Source organism: Salvelinus namaycush, chromosome 5 (assembly GCF_016432855.1).
Source record: "Salvelinus namaycush isolate Seneca chromosome 5, SaNama_1.0, whole genome shotgun sequence".
In the NCBI taxonomy this organism is placed as follows: Eukaryota; Metazoa; Chordata; class Actinopteri; order Salmoniformes; family Salmonidae; genus Salvelinus; species Salvelinus namaycush.
Genome location: NC_052311.1, coordinates 44,394,020 through 44,410,706, shown reverse-complemented (window position 1 = coordinate 44,410,706; position 16,687 = coordinate 44,394,020). Strand labels below are relative to the sequence as shown.

At 44.7% G+C, this 16,687-nt stretch overlaps 1 pseudogene; it reads right to left on the bottom strand.

Moving 5' to 3' along the window:
• Positions 1-273: 273 nt before the first annotated feature.
• LOC120047128 lies at positions 274-6,610 on the bottom strand (annotated as a pseudogene).
• Between the last annotated feature and the right edge of the window lie 10,077 nt (positions 6,611-16,687).

Genomic DNA, 16,687 nt, shown 5'->3' with positions numbered 1-16,687 from the left:
AGACATAAAGGAATGTATATGAAAACAGCATACAATAACTGTACAGGACAAGTTATTGGTGCTTCTGTATTAGCATTAGAAATGACAATATGTTTAGAGTTGTATGTATTGATCAGACATTTATTTGATTTACAACAGACCAGAGGAGACAAAATATTGATCAACATGAACACAACATGAATATCCTTCAAAGAGAAAAAGAAACATGCATCTCCTTGGTCAAACCACAGAAACATTAAATAGAATAGATGCATAAATGCCCCAAAAAAGGGATCAGGGATCAGGGATCTTGGGCCAAAAGCACATTTTCAACCTTCAGATGGGAACAGAAACTTGTATTGTTTTTAAATAGCACAAACACACAAGTATTTACTGACATGAAGTCAATGTTGAGTTCTCACCGTTCATGTGTTGAGAAGAAGACCAGAACTGAGATAATGATGAGCAATGACAGCCCACCACCAGAGGAAATAACTCTCAAGATGATAGCAAAGGCATCTGAAAATATATGTATTTAGATTTAGGACATATGTTTTAGACAATTTCCTGATACAGTATCTGACCTCACATAGGGTGGAGCGCCATGAGTTTGGCAAGCGAGACTAGTCCTCAAATAACACTGCATATTACTTTTATTTAAAAGCACTTTCCTCTTATTGACAAAATTCTAATACCAACCCATTGGTTCAGTTTTGAGGGTAACCTCTGATCCGTTCAGACTCCCGCCTCCTGTGCTAACCATAATAAAGGCTTTGTATGAGGATGAAGGGTTGAGCTCTCTTAGAACCACCCTCCTCTTTCCCAGCTCAGCAGTCACAACTGTAAAAGAGGGACACAGCAACTGCAGTTTGAGGTTACATGTTTATTTATTTAACCAGGCGAGTCAGTTGGGAATAAACACTGGCAACACTTTATTTGGATAGTCCATCTGTAGATGCTCCACTAACTATCTAACCTTAACCCTAGCTCTAACCCTAACCTTAACCATTATCCTAACCCTAAATTTAACCCTTACCCTAACCCTTATTCTAAACCTAACCTTAACCTTAGAAAGCAGTTGCTTATCAACAGCAAGTTTGATAGTATGACCATCTGTAGAGCATCTAGACTATCCATATACAGTGTGACCTAAATACTTATTTACAATGACAGCCTGGCAAAATAAGGCTTTTGTATGAATTTTCAGTCATCTGTAGCTATATCATCAACAGCATCACAATAAGCATCTTTCCACCTTTGGTGTTTCCCTGCTCATCCCAGTAGAAGACCTGGTAGCTCTGCACAATCCCATTCCTCTGGCATAGTGGAATTTCCTCCCAGGTAAGCTCAATACGAGAATGCAAAGTCTCCCTCACCCTCAGATTTGGGGCGGCAGATGGGGCTGCCAGAAACAACAGAGAACATTGAGGACTATATGGATTAAATGGCAATAAAAGAAGTGGCGATTACCATATCAATTATATAATGTCATAAACCTAATAGTGTTCTGATTTGTTGGTATTGTCATGCTGACAAAGAGCTATAATGTCGGTGTTTGATATAAATAGAATAGATTAAGCTTATAGTAATGGTGGTAGCAGAGCAGTATGTGGAGGTGTCATTTGCTCTATGTCTCCAATAGAGGGAAGCATTGTACCACCTTTCATCGGTATGTTTTGCAGCCGATTCGCACCTCATTGACTCAAATGAAGCCTGCAACACCTCCTTTGATATTGTAAAGATCTTACAAAGTCCAAGGTGTAAGGGTTGGTGTTTACCGACTCACCCTTTTGTCTAGAGTACGCCTCGACGGTCTGAGGAAGGCCAATTCCGTCCTTATACCTAGGATACGCAGAGATCCCATAGGGATTGTATGGCTCGATGCTCTCTGGAGACAAGGAGAAAGAGATAACAGTGGATCCATGTGCTTAAGCTCATAGCATGTGGATAAAATCCCGCAAAGAAAAAGGTCTGCACAAATCAACTCAAACAACAAACTAGAGAACACACTCTCAAGCTGATACCGTAGATGCAATTCAATGAAAACGTTACTGTCCCTGCAGATAAACTAATTGTGCAGCCAGGAGAATTGTATATGAAAGAAGTACATAGTCCTCCAACAAACTTCTAACACAGAACTAGAGACGCATGACAGGTGAATGAAACCACAGTATGTGTGTGTACCTTATAACTGACATAAACCATACCTGATATTAGAGTGCTGGATTGATTCCTGTCAATGTGGTCAAAAAAGATGAGGGAAGTGTCCATTTTCCACAATGGCCTCCACTCCACCACATAGCCTGTGACACTGGATGCATGTATGCTTGTCCACTGGACCAGTAGTGATCTCTCATCATGAGGAAGGACATTGACGTCAGAGACTGCTGCCAGAACTGGGGACAGATGCAGATATTTACCACACAATATGTCACAGGTAAGCTTAAAGTCCCAAATGACATCACATTCCCTGTATAGTGCACATAGGACTCAAAAGTAGTGCACTATATAGGGAATAGGGTGTTTGGGACGCTGACATAACACACAGAACACCTTCTGCTTATACATAAATTCTGATTTCTGAATTGACCCCTAGCCTAGATCAGAGGATTGCATAGGTGGAAGAAATATGGTGACATTTCCACCCAGCCAATCAGATAAAACTATTACCATAATGCTGATATATATATGCAATCCTCTCAAATCTACAGGAGTGCCTAGGGTGTAGGGGTTGATTTGGAATTCAGCAACAGGAATATTTAGTTTTCGCTCTGTACTGAAAGTGCTCCATCTTGAAAAATTTACTACTGACATACCATTGGGATTTTACAGTGGACAGTGGACTAATGAACAAAATGCTAAAAGATTGTGTATAAAGAGATATTTTACTCAATCTAACTAATAATAAAGCTTTACCCCTGTGTTGAAACACTTCCACCTCAGTAGGGCTGGATGTCCCCGCAGCGTTCCCCAGCACCGAGGAACACTTTCCTTACCCCCTGGGAAGCTGGAAAACACAGTGGTTATCCAATGTGACGCACAACTGTCCCTTTTTCGTGGGTTGTCTCTGGCGCGAGACAACATAGGACAGGATCTTGCCATTGGCATGGAACTGCTTCGATGGCTGCAAAAGGAAGAAAGGAGATGGATGAGGAAAGGCAAGTTGTGTACCACTATCACAGGAAATATGAACGGTTGTGATGTGTCAAATTTGAGTGTGTTCTGTGTGTTGTTCTTACCTTCCAAAACAAGTATACACTGAGATGCTTTTGCCTCTGCTCCCTGGGGAGCTTCATCCAAGAGTCGAGTCGTCCGGTGGGAGCTGAAGAGAAGCAGAAGTGTCCATTTTGAAACTCATCAAATGTTTGTGCCTCTCAGTTGTGTGAGGAGAAGGGGAGAGTTCTTCCAGACTAGACAGGTGTCGGCTAGAAATTCACTTCCAAAGAGCTAGTAAAATACATAGTCAATACATACATTCTACCAGAGCTGTAAAAAGTGGGATAGAAAATGTGGGACATTTCATTAGCATAGAGTGAAAAGTAAGCCCAATGAACAGAAGAATAAGAAATAGATTAAAAAATGTGTACCATGGGAGTGATAAATGACGTTACATTAAACAGAATTGATGCAGGACATACCCCTCTCAAACGTGACTGCAGTATTGCTGTTACTCCATTCGCTCCATGGACTCTGGTGATACCTGACCCGTATCTGGATGTGGTACTCTGTCCCGTGGAGCAGACGACACACCTCCATGGGTCTCTGGCGCATTAAGCGGGGCACTGGGACCTAACACACATGCGCGCGGGCACGCACACGCACACACACACAAACATACATACACACGCAAACACACACACACTCACAGTAATGTAATCATTTTTATGGTTACCTAGTACAGTTGGTATGATCATTTATTGTTAATGTTGTTGAATCAAAATAATTTGCGTTCAAATGTTTGCCATATGTGGACACTTAGGAAATGGACATTCTCTTACTGGTTCTTCACTCCACTGCTTGCTGTTTGCTGTTTTCAGTCGCACCTCCAAGGTCACAATGGTCACCCACACTTGCTGTTCAGAGAGACCCCAGCTGAGCCTTAGGCAGCTTAGGTGTTTGGCTCTGCTTGGACCTTCAGAACTTTTGGAGGGTCAAACTTGGCTGCAATATGAGAGTTATATTAGAACCCCTATGATGTGAATAGCTTCATCTCAATACAATGCCACAAAGTACTTGAACATAAAGTTCTGTCTTTTAGGTTAAAAGAATACAGTGAGCTTCAGAATAACTGTCTTTACAGTGTCTGTATTAGGACAGCTTCAGAGTCACAAGTGACACCAAGTCCGTGTGACTTAGGCTGTCCTAATATGGACACCATATCCTGTAAATCACAGCCCAAATCACTACTTCCTTACCTGACTCCATTGGCTCCAGAAGCAAAGGTGTTGAGGTGGCTTGACCCAAGGCATTCACCGCCTTGACATATATTTCTATCTCTGAGAAGAGAACAAAAGCGGTACGTGGTATACTGTAGTGATGTACCCCTGGCGCCAGCACGTACGTGTCGCTCTCTGGTAAATCCCTGTTTAGATTAAGAAATAATACAACTTCTTGAGCAAATAACAGTTATGCATCTTCCACTTTAAGTTCTTTGGATAACCTCCACACCTATGCATAGTGATATTAGTAGGTTGCCACAGAAAGCCTCTTGGAAGTAACATCTAAACTGGTTCTCTTTGGATAACCACCACACATATGCAGGCATTTATAGTACAGTGGCCCTAAGGGGCAAAGTAGCTAGATTGTCCAAGAAAGCATTTAATAAATAGCATCGTAATTACAATATACATTTACATTTGACATGTAAATGTAAATTTAAAAAATACAACAGATTGACTTGTTCTCCACCAATAGCTACTTGTTACCTGATCTCAGTGTAAAGAGTGTACTGTGTGGGCAGGTGGGTGTCCTGTCCTGGGTCCCATTGGCATGAGAGGGTTTCCAGTTTGGTAAGGTTAGTTAGGCAGTTAAGGTTTTGTGGTGCTGGGGGTGGAACTATAGAAATAACAATTATTGGGGTGAGCAAAACGATGTTAAAGTTAGTTAGCGCTCACCCCTCAGAGCCTGGGGGGTTCCTGCCTTTCTAGGGAGTTTTTCTTAGCCACCGTGCTTCTACATCTTATTGCATGCTGTTTGGGGTTTTAGACTGGGTTTCTGTATAAGCACTTTGTGACATCTGCTGATTTAAAAAGAGCCTTAAAATTATATTTAATTTGATTTTGGAACAGCAAATGATAAAATCTTCAGAACTACATTACAGAACTGTTTTTATCAGTTCAGGTTTTTATTCTTTATCTGAGGTGAAGCGTATGTTTAAAACATGTAAAGGTAGACTCAGCGACATGAAGTAGATGCAGAAAGTTAACAGCATTGTGGGTCAATTTCCGTAATAACTAAGAGGCTCAACTTCACAGCTGTTTTGGTCCTGTGGCTACCACGCTGTAACGGCGTGAGGTGAACCCGTGCATATGCGCAGATACTGTGTGTGACCGTGTGAGAGCGAAGTCTTGCATCACACTCATCTCAATATCCGCTGAGTCTACCTTTAAAAACATTTTAATTTATTCTTATTTTATGCTCAGTATACTTAGATTTCTCAGGGAGGTATGGCACTGCAAGACAGACCTGCATTTTGTCATTCCAACATTTACATTTTTTTTATGAAATAAAGAAATGTCATTCTTTACCATGGTCCCATCTGTAATCTTTTTATGTGGGGTAAGAGATATCCCTTACTATGAATGATAATGTAGCTATGGTAGACTATACATACAGCACACCACTGAACAGGGATAAAGAAAGAAAGAAACAAAGAAAGAAAGAAACAAAGAAAGAAAAAAATCTCTCTCACATCCAGCTCTTATCTCCACTGCTCCTACGATCTGGCACGGGAAGGTGTGGAGGACACAGCACGTGATAATACCACTGGTGTCTGTGAAGCTAGGTATAAACACTGTTGAGTTCCAGCCACTCTGATTGGCCACAGAATATAAAACTGGCGATCCAGCCACTTTCATTGGCCCGCTGCAGTGTTTCTACCACTCTCATTGGCTGCTGCAGAACTGCTGGAAATAAGGCGTTGGTTGAGGTGCCAGACAATGTGAACGGCTTGTCCCTTTATGAGGGGGCAGTCATCTCTGATGACGCAAGAGGCAGTCACCGGTGACCCCAAGGCCACCACAGGGGTGGAAGTGTGTACCCGCACAGATGGAGACGTGTGACCTCTGTCAGGAAAGGAAAGAGAGCCAAGAGCAGATCAATTCATCAGCAACACTGAGGGAGGTGGAAAAATGTCTCTTTAAGCCACCAAATAAATGACCATATTTCTTGCCTATATTCCCATGTCTCAGTGAAACTCAAATTACATCGATTTTTTCAAGATTTACATTTCAAAACAACATTTTTAAGACAATGGGGTGTGAAGTGTCTATTCTATCGTCTTTGCTACTGCTGGCAAGGTCTTGCCATTTAGAGAAGGTTATTTATTACAAAGACAGCACACACCTTCTTTCGTTCCATTCACAAATGCCAGCAGCAGGGTGGCAAACATTGTAATCCAGGCTGATGCCATGGTGATACAAACCTGTGAGAGGGGAAGATGTGAAATGAGTGATTTTGAAGAAGGGTGAAAGTACATTGCATTCAATGGAATCAAAACAACATTTGAAATTCCGGGGCTTTTATTGATGGACAACAGTGTATAAATAGCAATGGAAACGATAATGACTATATTTTTTCAAACCTGAACATACTGTTTGACACTACAAGCTGACATGAGTGAAGATGCGTCATACACAACTGACACACGGAAATTACGAGGGAAAATAATATTAGGCAGCTGTCTATAACGAACAAACAAACAAACAAACAAACACTGGGATACTCACAATTTCACAGTCATAGGAAATGTGTTAATGACTTAAAGACTTTGATTCTAAAGTCTAAAGATGAGAGTGCACCAGTCACCAATGGCAAGATGGCCATCAGCTGATTCCCTCAGGTCATGCTTGTGTCTCTATATGTTCTGTGAGGAAAAAGAGAGGATGGCTATTTCCTGTCTGTCATGTGGGACTGTCCCCTTCTGGGAGTTGACTGGGGGCTGCTGGGTTGTATTCAGGTACACTCTACATTTGGGACGCACCCTTATGTAGTGGATGCATGATGCGAGGCCATTGAAGTCTTCTTCTATTTACTGCTTATCAGCTGTCTGCATACAGGCCTCCACTTCGCTTTTCCTCCTTTGCAGTATTTCGCCTTATTATTATTGCAGGGCGCTAATTGCCTTCGGCTCCTAAATGTGCCTTGCTGCCTTGAGAGAAAGAGAAAGTGACAGAGAGAGAGAGAGAGAGTGACAGACAGAGCGTGTGTGAGAGAGAGAACGAGAGAGTGAGAGCAAGATGGACAGAAAAAAAGTTATTACATTTGAACGCAAATGAGAATGCCAATTTCCTATTTTCCATTAAAGGAAAGCAGGGTTATGATATATTTTCCTTCTATAGGCTAACTTATCAGTGTAATACAAATGTCAGAATGTTCAATAAACAAGCTTGATTTATGTAAATGTTTGAGTACCTTTAGATGCCATGGTTATAGGCATTCCATAGAATGGTTGGATTTTATAATGTCGTTTATGGGGTGGACTTTTATGCCCTAAAAGGTTGTTTCCCAAACTACCTATAATGACACATTATTCTCACAAAAGCATCTTACTGTTTCAGAGTGATTTTGACACCCTTTTGTTGTGTAATGAATGTGTGATAAAGATAGAATAGAGTCAAGAACAATATTTCAATTTTGTTCTATACCTTGTTCCTCTGTCTCTCCTTAAACGTGTTATTCTCTTAAGCCATTGTGGTAAATGTTACAACAGTCCCTCTTTCTCAATTAGGCAATATCCTCTAACAGGGTAACACAGTTAAAGCTATGACTATTTCTCTGCAAATCTTCAATTGTACTTTTAGTTAATTTGGTGAACAGATCAGAGATATGTACAAATCCTCATTTGACAATCTGTCCTTTAATTTTCCATTAGAGGTATCTTCTTTGCTGGAACGTGACCTGAGACAGTAGTCCTCTCAATCAGTAATAATTTGTCATATAAACAAAAGAGCAGAAAGAGGAAACAAATCTATTTCACATCGTCTTTAGCATATATTCACAGAACATAAACATATTGTACCTATCCCAGAATGAGAGATATAGTTTTTTCCATTAATATTCCGAAAGAGTATAAGTAGTATGAGTGCAGATAGTGATCAGCTAGTAGTGCCAAAATTGTTGTATAATTGTTACATTAAAACTGAAGAGGTCATGACGTCAGGTTGGATTCAAAACATTTCAAGTTAGATACAAATACTGATGATATAATACACAAAATCATATTCAATTACCAATTAGTAAATCATTTCACATATCCACACAGTTGAACAGGGAGATTCAATTTCCGAATTGGAGCTTCTCAAACTCACTCACTCACCAATAAGAGATATTGTGATCTATTCCCCCCTCTCTTCTGTTAGATTCAGGTGAATCAGAAGGAAAGGCTTGGTAGGTAGAGTGATTCAGAGATAAAGAAAATCAATTAGAGAGCAACACCACTCACCACACAGCCCCAGCACCCAGAAAGACTTTCATCAGACTCTGGTGTAGATAGGATCAGATGGAACAGTGGCGGAATGGAGATCAGGTTCCAGGGCCACTTGAGTTGAACAGCCAGCCACATCCTTATTTTGAATTCACCATATACAGGAAAGATAACATGACGTGGGGTGGTGGGGCCCATAACAGTAGAGATAGGGAAGTCAAGTTAAACATCTTGAGATTGCTCATTAAGTTATCTTGTAAACGCAGAATAAATATCTCACGTAATTGAGTCAGATGCTTGATGTTACGTGCGTTTGTCCACAAGAGATTAATACATTTGTCAAACTATTTGAAATAAAGATTTTTATTATATTTTAAGTTTGAGTATTTCAGAGTTTCACATTTGAAGGATCATAGGTGTCAATTGTCACTGTCCTCTTCAAAGAAAGACAAGCTAATCCAACTCTTGTGGAGGACAACATTTACATTTTAGAGCTGGAAAGTAAAGACTGTCAAATTGATATTATTGATTATTATGTTATCTACAGATATCCATGCATTACTTGAGAATGGTTTAGTTTTGAGCTCTTTCATAGAACATTCTGTAAATGCCATTTCAATAATGTATTTTGTTTGCAGTATATTCTGAGTGTTTGGAGAGATGTTGTTCAGGCTCCAAGCATCATATTGAACCTGCCTTCCTAAGCCTAAGGTGATTGTTTTCCGTTGTGTATTCAAATTACAAAACTATGTGCTTAATTAAATGTAGTGGCGGACTGAGAACAGAATCGTCCCCGACATTTCTAACACACCAGACCAATTTTATTCTTAAAGGCCCCACATCATTATCAAAAACTGAACCAGCATATATGATGTGTTTGTTAAAAACCCTACAATATCGGCTTTATCCTTCACTTAACTAGAATCCATCATTAAAATGGTCAGGAAGGTCAAAGGATACATTAGAACCTGACACTGATTTGATTAGCACCCAGAACTTGGTAGGGTTGTTTAGGTTCTCTGTGACTGCATTTAAATAGTACTCTGATTTGGACTTCCTGATCAATCCTGCACCTTTGTTTCTTAGCGCTCTGAAGGAGGCCCAGTCAACAGGAACATTTGTATGTCTAGCTTGGGCCTAAGAGATATCTCGTTCTAATTAATTCTGCCAAGTTATCTGAAAACCAGGGATTGTCCCTTCCATTGATTCTAAATTTCTTCACAGGGGCATGCTTATCACAAATTGACACAAATTTAATATAAAAACTGTCCCAGGCAGTGTCAACATCGGGAATCAGACTTACTCTGTCAATATTATGGTACAGATCATATAAGAACGCTTGCTCATCAAACTGTCTAAAATGTATTTAAAAAATATAACGGAGTTTGGCTTTAGTCATTTGTGTATTTCTAACACAAGCAATTGCACAGTGATCCCTGACATCATTACAGAATATCCCAGTCGATGTGTATTTGTGAGGGGTATTCGTTAGAATAATGTCCAATAGTGTTGATTTGTTAGGTGCTCTGCGATTCAGTCTTGTAGGCTCATTAATTAATTGAGCGAGATTCAGAGATCACACAGTTCTTTAACTTCTTATGGCTGAAGGGGCAGTATTGAGTAGCTTGGATGAAAGGTGCCCATTGTAAACGGCCAGCTCCTCAGTCTCAGTTGCTAAAATGTGCATAGTATTATTAGTATTGGATAGAAAACACTCTAAAGTTTCTAAAACTGTTTGAATTAAGTCTGTGAGATTAACAGAACTCATATGGCAGGCAAAAACCTGAGAAGTTCCACTTCCTGTTTGGATTTTTTCTGGGGGTGCCATATTTTCAACCAAGCTCTTATTGAAAATACAGAGAGATATTGATGGGTTTTCACTTCCTACGGCTTCCACTAGATGTCAACAGTCAATAGAACTAAGTCTGATGACTCAAATGTGAAGGGGGGTCGAAGGAGACAGAATTTAGTATGAGGTGCCATGAGGTGACCATGCATTCAACACGCGCGTTCACGTGAGAGGCAGCTCCGTTCCATCTCTCAATTGAAGTCGATTTAATTCTCCGGTTGGAACGTTTTTCAAGATGTATGTTAACAACATTCTAAAGATTGATTCAGTACATCGTTTGCCATGTTTCTACTGACTGTAACGGAACGTTTGGACATTTCGTCACGTTATAGTGGTCGCGCTTTGAGACTTTGGTTAGGGTATTTGGTAAACAATTCGAAAGTAGCTAATTTGACATAAATAACGGACATGAACTAACAAATCAAGCATTTATTGTGGACCTGGGATTCCTAAGACTGCATTCTGATGAATTCATCAAAGGTAAGGAAACATTTATCATGTATTTTCTGGTTTCTGTTGAGTCCAACATGGTGGCTAATTTGGCTAATCATCTGAGCTCCGTCTCAGATTATTGCATGGTTTATATTTCCGTAAAGTTTTTTTGAAATCTGACACAGCGGTTGCATTAAGGAGAGGTATATCTATAATTCTATGTGTATTACTTGTATTATCAATTATATTTATGTTGAGTATTTCTGTTGAAACGATGTGGCTATGCAAAGTCACTTGATGTTTTTGCAACTAGTGAATCTAACGCCTCAATGTAAACTCAGATTTTTTTATATAAATATGAACTTAATCAAACAAAACATGCATGTATTGTGTAACATGAAGTCCTATGAGTGTCATCTGATGAAAATAATCGAAGGTTAGTGATTAATTTTATCTCTATTCTGGTTTTTGTGAAAGCTATCTGTAGCTGGAAAAAATGGCTGTGGTTATTGTGGTTTTGTGGTGACCTAACATAATTGTTTGTAGTGCTTTCGCTGAAAAGCCTATTTGAAATCGGACACTTTGGTGGGATTAACAACAAGATTACCTTTAAAATGATATAAGACACATGAATGTCTGAGGAATTTTAATTATGAGATTTCTGTTTTTTGAATTTGGCGCCCTGCACTTCGACTGGCTGTTGTCATATCGATCCCGTTTACGGGACTGCAGCCATATGTCACGATCGTCGTAACTTTGTATAGAGGACCAAGGCGCAGCGTGATAGAACGACATCTTCTTTTTATTTTGAAGACGAACAAACGAACAAAAACAACAAACAGACGACCGTGAAGCTATTCAAACAAATAGTGCTGACACTAAACACTACCCATAGTCAGCTGTCTCTAATTGAGAACCAATCTAGGCAACCATAGACTTTCCTAAACACCTACACTGAACACAATCCCATGAACTCTACAAAAAAAAACTAGACAATACACCCACCCAAGACGAGACAAACACACACAAACATCCCCAATGTCACACCCTGACCTAACTAAAATAATACAGAAAACAAAGAATACTAAGGCCAGGGCGTGACAGTACCCCCCCCCCCCCAAAGGTGCGGACTCCGGCCGCAAAACCTGACACAGAAGGGGAGGATCCGGGTGGGCCTTCTTATGGCGGCGGCTCGGGTGCGGGACGTGGACCCCACTCCACTATAGTCAATACCCGCTTTGGTGGCGCCTCTGGAACGGCGACCCTTGCAGCGAGTCCCGGACTGAAGACCATCCCAGAGGGCGCCACTGGACTGAGGGGCAGCTCCGGACTGAGGGGCAGCTCCGGACTGAGGGGCAGCTCCGGACTGAGGGGCAGCTCCGGACTGAGGGGCAGCTCCGGACTGACTGACGGCTCTGGCAGATCCTGGCTGACTGACGGCTCTGGCAGATCCTGGCTGGCGGGCGGCTCTGGCAGATCCTGGCTGGCGGGCGGCTCCTGGCTGACTGACGGCTCTGGCAGATCCTGGCTGACTGACGGTTCTGGCAGATCCTGGCTGACTGACGGCTCTGGCAGATCCTGGCTGACTGACGGCTCTGGCAGATCCTGGCTGGCGGGCGGCTCTGGCAGATCCTGGCTGGCGGACGACTCTGGCAGATCCTGGCTGGCGGGCGACTCTGGCAGATCCTGGCTGGCGGGCGACTCTGGCAGATCCTGGCTGGCGGGCGACTCTGGCAGATCCTGGCTGGCGGGCGGCTCTGGCTGCCCCTGACTGGCGGGCGGCTCTGGCTGCTCCAGACTGGCGGGCGACTCTGGCTGCTCCTGACTGGCGGGCGGCTCTGGCTGCTCCTGACTGGCGGGCGGCTCTGGCTGCTCCTGACTGGCGGGCGGCTCTCGCTGCTCCTGACTGGCGTGGGCTCTGGTTGCTCCTGACTGGCGGGCGGCTCTGGCTGCTCCTGACTGGCGGGCGGCTCTGGCTGCTCCTGACTGACGGACGGCTCTAGCGGCTCCTGACTGACGGACGGCCCGTAGCCCGACCAGTGCGGGGAGGTGGAATAACCCGCACTGGGCTGTGTTGGCGAACCGGGGACACCATGCGTAAGGCTGGTGCCATGTATGCCGGCCCGAGGAGACGCACTGGAGACCAGACGCGTTGAGCCGGCTTCATGGCACCTGGCTCAATGCTCAATCTAGCCCGGCCGATACGTGGAGCTGGAATGTACTGCACCGGGCTATGCACACGTACAGGAGACACCGTGCGCTCTACCGCATAACACGGTGTCTGCCTGTACTCTCGCTCTCCACGGTAAGCACGGGGAGTTGGCGCAGGTCTCCTACCTGACTTCGCCACACTCCCTTGTAGCGCCCCCCCCCCAAGAAATTTTTGGGCTTGACTCTCAGGCTTCCAGCCTCGCTTCCGTGCTGCCTCCTCATACCGCCTCCTCTCGGCTTTAGCTGCCTCCAGCTCTTCACGAGGGAGGCGATATTCTCCCGGTTGTGCCCAAGGTCCCTTACCGTCCAGTATTTCTTCCCAAGTCCATGAATCCTGTGTTCGCTGCTCCTGCTGCTGCTTATCACGCTGCTTTGTCCTTTTGTGGTGGGTAATTCTGTCACGATCGTCGTAACTTTGTATAGAGGACCAAGGCGCAGCGTGATAGAACGACATCTTCTTTTTATTTTTGAAGACGAACAAACGAACAAAAACAACAAACAGACGACCGTGAAGCTATTCAAACAAATAGTGCTGACACTAAACACTACCCATAGTCAGCTGTCTCTAATTGAGAACCAATCTAGGCAACCATAGACTTTCCTAAACACCTACACTGAACACAATCCCATGAACTCTACAAAAAAAACGTAGACAATACACCCACCCAAGACGAGACAAACACACACAAACATCCCCAATGTCACACCCTGACCTAACTAAAATAATACAGAAAACAAAGAATACTAAGGCCAGGGCGTGACACCATAAGAAGTTTTAAAAGAGTCCGATACAGATGTAAGCATGTCCCAGTTCAAATCTCCTAAAATAATGAATTCAGAGTAATATAGCTTGTGCAGGACATCAGAAAGAGAGTTAAGTGCTTCTCCCGAAGCCGAGGGTGGTATGTAGCATCCGACTACAGTGATGTGGGCGTCCTTATATATGTTCACGTCAGCTGCAAGCAATTCAAATGTTTGGCTTTGGTAATCCAGAGAATTTCAGAGGTGTTAAACTCGGATTGCGCACACACAAGTGCATGCCCGAGCCGGCGGGAGAAGGTGAGATCAGATGGGAACATTCTAGCCAATGATCTTTTGTAGAAAGATCTCTCCTTGTACGGGCGGCATTTGGCGGTCGACGTCACCGGCATTCTAGCCATCGTCGCTCCATTTTTCATTTACCAATTGTTTTGTCTTGCTCCCTGCACACCTGGTTTTCATTGCCCAATCACACTACATGTATTTATTCCTCTGTTCCCCCTCATGTCTTTGTGTGAGATAGTTTTGTGTTACGTGTCTATTTTGACGTGATATACTGCTATGCGTTTATTACGTGTTTTATTTCACGAGGTATGTTTATTTGTTTGTACATATTATTGTGACTGTTTGCGCGTTTGCACTTTTGCCAATTGGCCGGAGGTTTCGACGCAGTGGCGTCAGTCTGTTGGTTTCTCCTGCCTAAATAAAGTGTGCGCCTGTTCACAACTCTCTGCACCTGACTCCGCTCCCAGTACGCACATCATTGACACTTTACCAAATTTGACCCTCTCTCATTGCCCCCCATACAATAACTTCTCACTTGGTCTTCTTAATGCTACAGTACAAGCTTCCTCTCACTTTGCCTCTTCCTCTCTGGTATGGCCTGGACAAAGGCTGCTATATTTGCTCCCAAAGAGAAACATTTAAAGACAAATTGTCACGCCCTGGCCTTAGTTATCTTTGTTTTCTGTAATATTTTGGTTAGGTCAGGGTGTGACAGGGGGGATGTTTGTGTGTATTTGTCTCGTCTTGGGTGGTTGTATGGTATAGGGGGTTTTGGTAGAGTGTATGGGTTTGTGTTGAGTGTAGGTGTCTAGGTAAGTCTATGGTTGCCTGAATGGTTCTCAATCAGAGACAGCTGTCATTCATTGTCTCTGATTGGGAGCCATATTTAAGGCAGCCATAGGCATTAGGCTATTGTGGGTAATTGTCTTTGTGTAGTGTTTAGTGTCAGCACTATTTTGTTTGATATAGCTTCACGGTCGTCTGTTTGTTGTTTTTGTTCGTTTGTTTCGTCTTTCTAATAAAAGGAAGATGTATTGTTATCACGCTGCGCCTTGGTCCTCTCTTCCACATCAAGACGATCGTGACAGAATTAACCACCATAACGGAACCAAGCAGCATGATAAGCGGCAGCAGGAGCAGCGCAAGGAGGAATGGCAATGGGAGCAAAATCTGGACTACACTACGTGGGAGGAGATCGACAGGTGGGCGATCGACCCAGGGAGAATGCCGGAGCCCGCCTGGGATTCTCTGGCGCAGTGTGAGGAGGGATACCGGCGAATGGAGGCAGCACGACGACGCGGTAGGAAGCCTGTGAGTCAGCCCAAAACACTTCTTGGGGGGGGGCTACAACGGAGTGTGGCGAAGTCAGGTAGGAGACCTGCGCCAACTCCCTATGCTTACCGTGGAGTGCGAGAGTACGGGCAGACACCGTGTTATGCGGTAGAGCGCATGGTGTCTCCTGTACGTGTGCATAGCCCGGTGCGGGTTATTCCACCTCCCCGCACTGGCAGTGCTAGATTGAGTATTGAGCCAGGTGCCATGAATCCGGCTCAACGCGTCTGGTCTCCAGTGCGTCTCCTCGGGCCGGCATACATGGCACCAGCCTTACGCATGGTGTCCCCGGTTCGCCTACACAGGCCAGTGCGGGTTATTCCACCTCCCCGCACTGGTCGGGCTACGGGGAGCATACAACCAGGTAAGGTTGGGCAGGCTCAGTGCTCAAGGGAGCCAGTACGCCTGCATGGTCCGGTATATCCGGCGCCACCTCCCCGCCCCAGCCCAGTACCACCAGTGCCAACACCACGCACCAGGCTTCCAGTGTGTCTCCAGAGCCCTGTTCCTCCTCCACGCACTCGCCCTATGGTGCGTGTCTCCAGCCCGGTACCACCAGTTCCGGCACCACGCACCAAGCCTCCTGTGCGTCTCCAGAGTCCTGTGCGTCCTGTTGCTGCTCCCCGCACTAGCCTTGAGGTGCGTGTCCTTAGCCCGGTACCTCCAGTTCCGGTACCACACACCAGGCCTACTGTGCGCCTCAGCCGGCCAGAGTCTGCCGTCTGCCCAGTGCCGCCTGCACTGTCCGTCTGCCCAGAGCCGTCAGAGCCGCCCGTCTGCCCAGAGCCGTCAGAGCCGCCCGTCTGCCCAGAGCCGTCAGAGCCGCCCGTCTGCCCAGAGCCGTCAGAGCCGCCCGTCTGCCCAGAGCCGTCAGAGCCGCCCGTCTGCCCAGAGCCGTCAGAGCCGCCCGTCTGCCCAGAGCCGTCAGAGCCACCCGTCTGTCCCGAGCCGCTAGAGCCGCCCGTCTGTCCCGAGCCGCTAGAGCCGCCCGTCTGTCCCGAGCCGCTAGAGCCGCCCGTCTGTCCCGAGCCGCTAGAGCCGCCCGTCTGTCCCGAGCCGCTAGAGCCGCCCGCCAGACAGGAGCAGCCAGAGCCGTCCGCCAGACAGGAGCAGCCAGAGCCGCCCGCCAGACAGGAGCAGCCAGAGCCGCCCGCCAGACAGGAGCAGCCAGAGCCGCCCGCCAGACAGGAGCAGCC